The sequence below is a fragment of the Myotis davidii genome, unplaced genomic scaffold (assembly GCF_000327345.1).
Source record: "Myotis davidii unplaced genomic scaffold, ASM32734v1 scaffold919, whole genome shotgun sequence".
Lineage (NCBI taxonomy): Eukaryota > Metazoa > Chordata > Mammalia > Chiroptera > Vespertilionidae > Myotis > Myotis davidii.
In genome coordinates this window covers 131,306-141,439 of record NW_006289820.1, presented here as the reverse complement: position 1 = coordinate 141,439, position 10,134 = coordinate 131,306, and positions in this window count along the sequence as shown.

Genomic DNA, 10,134 nt, shown 5'->3' with positions numbered 1-10,134 from the left:
CATATGTAGGGCTCAGAATTAGTTTCTGCTACTGACATTTTGGTGAGAGAAGTTGTCTTAGTCGGTTCAAACTGCTATACCATTAATAGCATAGACTGGGCAATGTTGATGTAAGAATGTTCAAATCTGTAGAGAATTTTTATAAGAGTATTTGAGCCAAACTGAGGACATATGCCCAAGAGCAAAATCTCAAATGCTCCAGAGAATAACAGTTTTGCAATTTCCTTTCTGTATTTAAAATGAAGGAGGAATGTAAAGATGAAAGTGAGAGAAAGCAAAGTGGGGTTGGGCTTACAGGGTAGTTAACAAGATTATATTCTCTCTATTCTCTCTTAGGGCTAATACCCAATTCCAGGGTTATTATTTTTTGTATTTCAAAGGTATGTTAACCTAGATGCACAAGAACAATGGACAGGGGAAGCTTAAAACCTTTTACTAAAGAAGTTATAGTCCTAGGGCATGACTACCCACCATGATCTGCTCAGTTAGAAATTTATAAACAGATCATCCTGTGAGGTTACTTCCCATAGGACACCTCCCCCCTTTTATTTTGTCCACAGTAGCCTAAACAACAAACTGTTATTTCTCACAGTCTGAAGTTTGAAATCAGGGTGCCAATATGGTTGGATTCTCAGTCACTTTTTACTACATATCAAGTAAACAACAAAGAGTAGTGCTTGTAACATTGCCTGTTGAGATATCCTTCAATACTTTAATGCAGAGACACATTTTCTGATTAATGTATCTTTACAATTACAATCTATTCTCATCTCATTCCAACATATCAAGCTGATTTATATGTAAGCCAGAACCATTAAATCTCTTCTCTTCTATGAGGTGTTTGTAGGAACCCTCTGGTAAGGTCATAAATATGAGCTGAGGGAAAGTGTCAATACCAAAATAGGTATATGGATCTATGCCACCAGTTCACGATATTTAATAGTGTGAAATGAAACTTCTTGACTCTGACACCAAATTTGCACATTAATTATTTGATTAATTGATTTGTACTACAATTGACTTAAGTTAAACAAATATAACAAGACTAATGAGTAGTTCCAGTCACGTCACCACTTAATTTCTGTGATCAAGTACTCAGTTGCTACTAAGATCATGTGATAGGCAAAATCCAAGATGGTCTCCAAGATTCTTGAGGCCAATCCCGTACGCACCCTGTATAATCCCCTCACCTTCATTGTGGGGGTGATCTATAAAAATAATGAAATTTTGTATCTGTGATTAGCCTACAACCTATGGAGAATGTGAAGATATTTGCATATGCAGTTAAAGTCCAAAATCAGATTGAGCTAATTAATAGAAAGATTATCCTGGTTAGGTCAGAATTAATTGGGTGAGAGACATTGAAAGAGGGCCTGAGGTTCTTACTGATGCTCTTGTTCTCTTTGAAGATTTATTTTCCATGTTGTGAGAGGGATATATGGGTAAGACTTGAGGGTTGCCTCTAGCGACCTTCACTCCACAACAGAAAGCAAATAGATATCTGTTTGATAATCACAAAGAACTAAATTATGCCAACAGCCTCATATGCTCACAAGATAATCCAGAACTCCTGATGAAAATGTAGCCCAGCTGAAGTCTTGATTTTCACCTTGTGAGACCCTAAACAGAGAAACTACTTGTACTGTGTCTGGATTTCTGATCTATGGAAACTGAGATAATAAATGGATGTTGTTTTAACCTGGCAATTAGGTGATAATTTGGTATGCAGCATATGAAACTAACACAGATCGTGAGCCCAGGAGGAGCTTCTTTTCAAATAGCAAGCAGTTTGTCTATTGAAAAGCATATTACCCGAGGGTTGAAGGTTTTGTTTGTTTGTTTTTTAAGATCTTCAGAGATTGGTTTTCCCTGATTCTCTATCTCCTTCCTTTGGATAATGTTCCACATAACACTCACCCTTAACCTTTATCTTGACTGAGGTACACACAAATTAATTTATCTTTCAGGTCTCTAATTATATTGTTTTCCCATTTCACATATTTGAAAGGACTCACCAGACACCAGAGGGTGTTTTTTATTTAAAATGATAGGTATAGTACAGTAAGAAAAAGAGAATGCAGCCAAGCATGGGAGCTCTGCAGGATATCCACAGCGTCAGTTTCCCCTTGGGCTCAAGCTTGGAAAGCTAGACTGTAATGAGTCTATAGTTGGAATTCTCAAGATCTGTATGAAGAATCTTGTCTTTAGAAAGTTCATTTAAAAACTCTCTGACCCTTTCAATAGTCAAACCAGGCCTGTCCAACTGACTAGGTGGCTGCAAAACATCAGTAAAAAAACTAACACTAATTGTCATCAGAGGATTTTCAGATATTGAAAAATATATCCTAAATGCTGTTGCCTTTATCTTGGCCATGAGATGAGAAGGGTGAACAATCACTGATCTATACTAAATACTGCAGGTCACAGATTGTTGGTCTAGTCTTCTGCTAAACCTATCTAATAACTGTATTGTGCATGTCTGCGATTGATAACTTTAATAATTCCAAATCTTTGTTCAAACTTTTCACATTTTATCCATTTTACTATGTGTTCTCTTTATTCTTGACCATATTAATTGCAATTAAAGATGATCATCAATTCTCAACAACTCAATCTCCAGCATACTGGTTTTATTAATTACTGTTTCTCTTGCATTCTGGTCACTAGAACATATATTCTTTCATATCTTATAAATTTTAAGTAGGTCTTAAACAGAGGAATTGAAAAGTAATAGGACATTTGGGAGGTGATATTTCTGACAAAAGATAGTTTATTTTTTTTAAGAGATATTAGTGTGTCTTTTCAATTCTGTACAGATTGGCATTGGAGTTTGTAAGGTCTTTTATTTGCTTATTCCTATCTTCATACTTTTCCTTAAATTCTTAACAATAGGTATTTCAAGCTCCTGATTTAAAAACAAACAAACAAACAAACAAACAAAAAACTGCAGGTCTATTTTTTCTCTTATTTATCAGTAATGTGCTCTATACTTTTATACCCTTTTCATTTTTACATGAATGTTGGGCAATGGGTATGGAAAGATAAAAAGAAAAATTGAGGCTCTGGATAATGTTAATTTCCTCGAGTGTTGATTTCCTTGCTTTGGACAAACAGTTCTAAAAATAAAAATCCTGAAGATAATCTGTAATTTAAATCAATGTAAACACTGGTATATTTCAGTCCTACCTTTTACAAGATATATTCCTGAAGAGCCCCACAAGAAAACCTTAGTTTGATTTAGGTATTTTCTTTCTTAGTGGGCAATGAAGCCCACTTTTTGCAAGCCTTTTTGCCTGCCAGCCTCATAAGAATGCTGAGAGCTCTGTTCTCTTTCTTAACAACTCTGATACTATTGTTCAAATTGTCATACGTCTAAAGGGGAAAAGAACAATAATAATTAAGTGCATGTCTCCAGTATTCCCTTCTTTATTTTAGCTTCATAAATCCTTGTTTTATTAACTCCCCAATTCCCTTGTACACATTTAAAAATATTTTGTTTAGATTTTCGGCTTATGTTGAATTTGTGTTGCTATGAATCTAGCTAGACTTCCATGTACAGTCATGTAAAAGAATGCACAGATTATCAATTAGTTCTGAGATTATTGCATGTAATCTATAAAGATATAATTGAAGCCCTCAAAATAGAGGAAAAGGAATGGGGCAGATATTATTGGAAGAAATAATGGCCAAAATTTTCCAGAATTTATTACAATAGATAAGCTTACATAACAAAAGTAAACATAAATAATAACAAGTACACAGAAATCTTCCCAATTCACACCATTGAGAAGTGGCTGAACACAAAGTATAAAGAGAATACCTTGAGAGCAGTCAAATTATTTTTAAAATGACATTTTACATAGAGGACAAATGATGTTGAGCTTCTAATGAGAAATAATTTAGGCCAGAAGAAAATTAAATAATATTTTGTAAACTCAAAAAGGAATAAAAATAAATGCCAAAATAGAATTTTATGTAAAACTAGTGTAACTTTCATTTATGAAGATGAAATGTCATTTTAATTAATTAAAATGGAAATAATGTTTTGACAGTAAACCTACAAGATATAATAACAAAAACCATTCATGCTGAAAAAAATTGACACAGACTTTTTCAATAGGAAAGAAGATACTTATAAATAGTAAATCTAGACTTATTCATAAACAATTACATATATACTAGAGGCCCAGTGCAGGAAATTTGTGCACTCAGGGGGGAGGGGTTACTCAGCCTGGCCTGTGCCCTTTCACATCTGGGAGGCCTCAGGGGGTGTGGCGGGGAGCAGGCCTAAGCCGTCAGTTGGACATTGTTAGCGCTGCCACGGAGGAGGGAGAGGGTCCCTCCACCGCCACCGAGCTCGCCAGTCATGATCCCTACTTCTGGCTGAGTGGTGCTCCCCCTGTGGGAGCACATGACCACCAGGAGGAAGCTCCTGCATTGAGCATCTGGCCCCTGTTGGTCAGTGCATGTCATAGTGACCAGTTGTTCAGCCGTTCAGTTGATTTTCATATTAGCCTTCTATTATATAGGATTTCTATTTAAAATATATATGACCATTTAGTGAAAAAAAAGTAAGATTATATTTTGACATTGACACCAAACATGATTTAAAACTAAACAGAGCAAAACTAAGGACACAAATTTAAATCTCTAAAACCTAAAACAAAATTTATAGTACATGGACGACAGTGTGGTGATTATGGGTTGTGGCTGGGTGTGGATGGAGGTGGAGGAGTGTATAGGAGGGACAAATGGTGATGAAAAATAAAAAATAAATAAATAAATATATTTTTAAAAATCAATAAATAAAAGAAGTTGGATTGAGCCAAATATACTCAGAAATGGGGCTGAGGTAATAAAAAAACAAATGGGTCAAATAAAAGCAAATAATAAAATATTTTAAAAAGTAATTTTTTTCATACATAGGTTACCCTCTGCAAAGAAAAATGATATTATTAGGATTTGGGGTTGGCGGGGGATCAAGGCCTAGGCATATGCTGCTGTCTATAAGTGACACACTTAAGTTTTTTTAAAAAAATTATAAAACATTCCTGAAAATACTGTTACTGGAAAGGGGACCTGACCCTTGACACGTCTGGTTCAGGCCAGCTGGTAGTGTGTGGGTTCTTGACTTCATGCAGGAAAAGTTTCACAACATGAGTCCAGAATATTTATTAAAGCTGGGGATGTAAAACAGAAGGGCTTCACATAGAAGGAGTAACAGGAAAGCCTAGGCTGGGATGCCTTAGCTCTCTGGGAAATGAGAGAAAAGGGGGCCTTGGGGTCAGGTTCAGGGGACTAGCCTGCGACAAGCTGTCACTGTCCATTGCTCTCCAAGTTGCAAATCTCCTGGGGTTCCTTAGGGTTTAGGAGATGCATGCCTGTGGGGGAAGATGTGGGGAATGAAGAGAGGAAAGGGGATGGTGGGGGCTGAGGTGGGAATCTTAGGGGAGTTGTGGGGGTGAGGGGTCAGCAGAATATTAATCAGTTCTCTCAGTGTGCTCCTCCAGGGTCATGATCTCCACTGATTGGTCAGTGTCAGAGTAGGGGGTCCTTAGTCATTGCAGCAGCTCCTGGTGTAGCCCATCTGGTTTCCTGCTTTTCTATGTCTGGAGCTGGAATGGGACTGAGGCCTACCATTAGATGTTATTTCTGGGGAGGTGACCTTCAATATCTGCTGTATATTGCTCTGCCAGTTTGTTCAGCTATCTGTCTCAGTTTCCCTATTCCACTTGTCCTGGCTTACTGGCCTGCCTCATTACAACCGAAAGATAAAGACAAAGCCACAGTAATATTTAGATATGTTAACAACCCTTGTCATATGCTAATTTAAAAAATAACAGTATCAGTCAATAAACAGATAAATACATACACATACATAAATAATATGGACACTCAGATAACTTTACATAATTGCTACACTGGACACTAAATCCAAGGACTCTAATATAATCTTTTCAAGTCTATATGATATGTTCATTAGTTAGACCACATATTTAATGTGTCAAACTAAATGATAATAAAATCACAACATTACAAAAAAAAGTGGGATACACCCCCAGCGCAGTGCTTAAAAATTTATTTATAGGTATAAATATAGTCATTGAATTCAGTCACTTCTTTCATTTTATGTCTCCTAAACATATATTGTATCACTCATTGCAGGAACTCTTTTTTTAAAAAAATTAAAATTCTTATAAAATAATGCAATTTCAAACAGCTCTATTTTGTTTTATAATGCTACAGCATAAGCTGTTTTATTATTAAACTTGCTTTCAATGATTCCTGAAAGTTTATATCTTAAATTGGTGCTGTGAAGAGGAGAAAAGAGTCTCTTTAGTAAGCACAGGAGGAAAGAATGAGTCCTCCTCCCGGTTTTGCTGACCATGGCTCCTCCATGTCTTCATATCATATACAGCAGATGAGGGATTTGGGGCCAAGAGATTTGTTCAGCACAATTATGTCTAGTAGATAAGGCTACTTAACTGTGCTGAGCTGTAGTTTGCAATAAATAATAAATAACAGACAAAACCTCAATACAGCTGAACAGCTGTCACCGCAGCTAACAGTGGAGCAAATCACGAGGTCAGACAAGAAATATAACTGGGGAGCATACACATACCCAGCTGCCAGGGCTAACAGAGCACATATCTTAACATCTGCGAGGTTGTAGCTGCCAAACCTTTCTCACAGCAGCTCTGTGTATTGACTTCGGGCCTGCTAGAAATAAAATGTTGCATATTCAACACTTAGAATGAAGACTATAACAAGTTAATGTTTAAACTGTCAATGAGTGACTAATGATATTTTTGTCAAAGAAGAAATATACTTTTAAAAGATTTAGTTCTTTGGTCAAAGTCTATACTTGTTCATTTTGTTTCTTTGTTTTTACCATCTAAACAATGGAATAATCATTGAATTTTATTTAAAGTACCCAACTCAAATTTGCTCAATTTTTCAATTATATTTTCACATAGAGACTAAACTATTTCATACATAAATCTATTATTTGGAAATGGTTCATTGCAAACAGCTGAAATGTTTTTGTTTTTTGTTTTTTACAATTGAGAGGAGTTCATGCCTTTTCTATTCTCTATCAAATCTGTAATAAAACTCAAAAATACCAATTTTTATCTTACCCTCTGTCATTATTGGTATAATATGTGTATTATATTACTAAGTAAAAAGACATCAGCTTCATGGCTGGCACGTGTGTAAATCTGTTACACAAACTGAAACCATAGATTCAGGTGGAAGACATAATTGTGTCGTAGTATTTGATGTCCCCAGAGTGTGGGAATGCAGTGGCATACCCTTTTTTGACATATTCTCTAACCTTCAAATTTCTAAATCAAACAGATGTCAAAGAGATACTGCAATTAAGGTGATGGTCTTGTGAAATAGTTCAGAGCTCCTACTCTCCTAGTTCAAATGACTTACATGAACTCAACCACAGATGACAGTTCTATACACTGGCTACAAGCCTGCTTGTCTATGGACAAGCCTGACCACCCTTAACCACCTCTGTCTGCCTGCCTGATCACCCTTAACTCCCTCTGTCTCAGCCCCCGCCACAGCGGCTTTGTCTGGAAGGACGTCCAGAATGATGTCTGGAAAATCGTTTGACTGTCTGGTCTAATTAGCATATTATGCTTTTATTATTATAGACTAGAAGCCCGTTGCAGGAGGATTCCTGCAAGAATAGGGCTTCCTCGGGCTGATCGTGCTGCCAAGCCCCTCCGCCCACGGCTACAGACGGGGTCCCTCCTGCCCAGGGCTGTACACGGGGTCCCGGCTGGGGGCGGTGCTTAGGCAGCCCATTCGCGCCACCAAGCTCCGCAGCCCAGGGCTGCAGACGGGGGTCCCTCCCACCCAGGGCCGCACACGGGTGTCCCAGTTGGGGTTGGGGCTTAGGCAGCCCATTCGCACCACCAAGCCCCTCTGCCCAGGGCCGCAGACGGGGATCCTGGCTGGGGGTGGGGCTTAGGTGGCACACAGGGGCCAGCATGGCAGCTCTCACCGGCCCACCCTGCCTGCAGTATGCAAATTAGCCGCCATCTTTGTTGACAGTTAATTTGCATATCACACTGATTAGCCAATGGGAGGCATAGCAAAGGTATGGTCAATTACCATGTTTGTCTATTATTAGATTAGATGTCAGCAATGGTTGACAAATGTATCAGAAACATAGCCATCAACACTTGACATAAAAGATTTAGAGGATTAATAATAATATAAATAATAAATTACCTATAAAAATCTAAAAAGCAGAAAATTATTTAAGAAATTCTGGCATCTCTTGAATGAAAAAGAGAAAGTGAATAATTATATATATAAAAAGAAGTAATGTGGGACTCCGTAATGGTCACGACCAGCTTAGGAGGAAGGGCTGAGCCTGAGAGAACAACAGGCATGGCTCGAAGCCTGAGAGATCAACACAGAGGGGCGCCTGCTCTAAACCTCCGCAGTGCAGCTGGGGGCAGACCCCCAGTGGACACACACATAAACACATCACAGGGAGCCTGTTCCTTGCCTCCACAGCGCAGCTAGGGGCAGGCCCCCAGTGGACACACACACAAACACACACACGCACACACAAACACACGGGATGCCTGCTTCAAGCTTCCACAGCCAGACAGTGGCTTAGGCCCGTTCCCCATGGAGAGTGGACCTAAGCTGTCAGTAGGACATCCCCTGAGGGCTCCAGAATGTGAGATGGGGCAGACTGGGCTGAGGGACCCCCAACCCCCCAGTGCACGAATTTCATGCACTGGGCCTCTAGTGTTGATGATAAATAGTATACACCAGCAGTTCTCAACCTGTGGGCCGCGACCCCTTTGGGGGTCGAACGACCCTTTCACAGGGGTCGCCTAAGACCATTGGAAAACACATAAATAATTACATATTGTTTTTGTGATTAATCACTATGCTTTAATTATGTTCAATTTGTAACAGTGAAATTGGGGTTCACCACAACATGAGGAACTGTATTAAAGGATCGCAGCATTAGGAAGTTTGAGAACCACTGGTATACACAAAAGCAAGACACAATAAGATTTTAGGTCAGAAGATGAGTTTCATTAGAAACAATAACAATAAGATTGTTATGGTTTGATATTGTTTTAACATATTCACTATATATAAAATAAAATCTCTAAACATTTGGGAGATATCACTGATTTTCAATTTCTGTATGTAAAATAAGAATTTTATAAGACCCTTAGCTTTATTTCTTAAAATAAACAGATATGATTTTAGGTACATGATATAGCCTCTGGCAGGCTTTAGACACAGTCTTTAGTGGTGGTGATTAGTTTTAAGATGTAGACTGCTATATATATATATATATATATATGAAGTTTATTTGAAGTAAAAGTAACAGTTTTTCTATATAATATTTATTTCAACAAAATATTGTAGTACATACTGTTTAACATTGGGGCCTACATCTAAATATAAGGATATACTTACATTTTTATTAGGTTTCATATGAATGTGTTAACATGAATAATGCTTACTTCCAGAGTTAAGGACATTAATGAGATGCAATTTTTTTTTAAAGGCTCTCTTTTCAATGTCCTGTATGTCATCTTTCTAAAGTTCAATTTTTACTAGAAAAAAATAGTTTGAGTGTTTGTATGAAGAACTCATTCAGAACTTCAAGTTTGATATCAAATATTCTACAACTTCTTAACACTTTTGATGTAGCAGCTCATCGCATCAGAAATAATCATAATTTCAATTCCTGTATGTCCCAAGTTCCCATTCTAACCAAGACTCTAAGGCAAACAAGATTCAAGAGTGTAGTGTTCAGTTTCAAAAAGGCAAATTCTGTACTTTTTTTGTGCCCTAAGCCGTTATAAGACTATCAAAAAGTGTTGAATTTCAGAAGAAAGGTGGGGATGGTGAGGTGGGTGGAGTGTGATTAACCTGGGAACTTATATGCATACTAGAGGCCCAGTGCACGAAATTCCCCTATGGTGCATGATCGGGACCAGGGAGGGACGCGGGAGGCTGGCCAGCTGGGGAGGGACTGTGGGAGGCTCCAGGGTGTGTCCGGCCCATCTCAATTAGTCCCGAATGGCTGGACCCCAGCAGCAAGCTAACCTACTAGTTGGGGCATCTGCCCCCTGG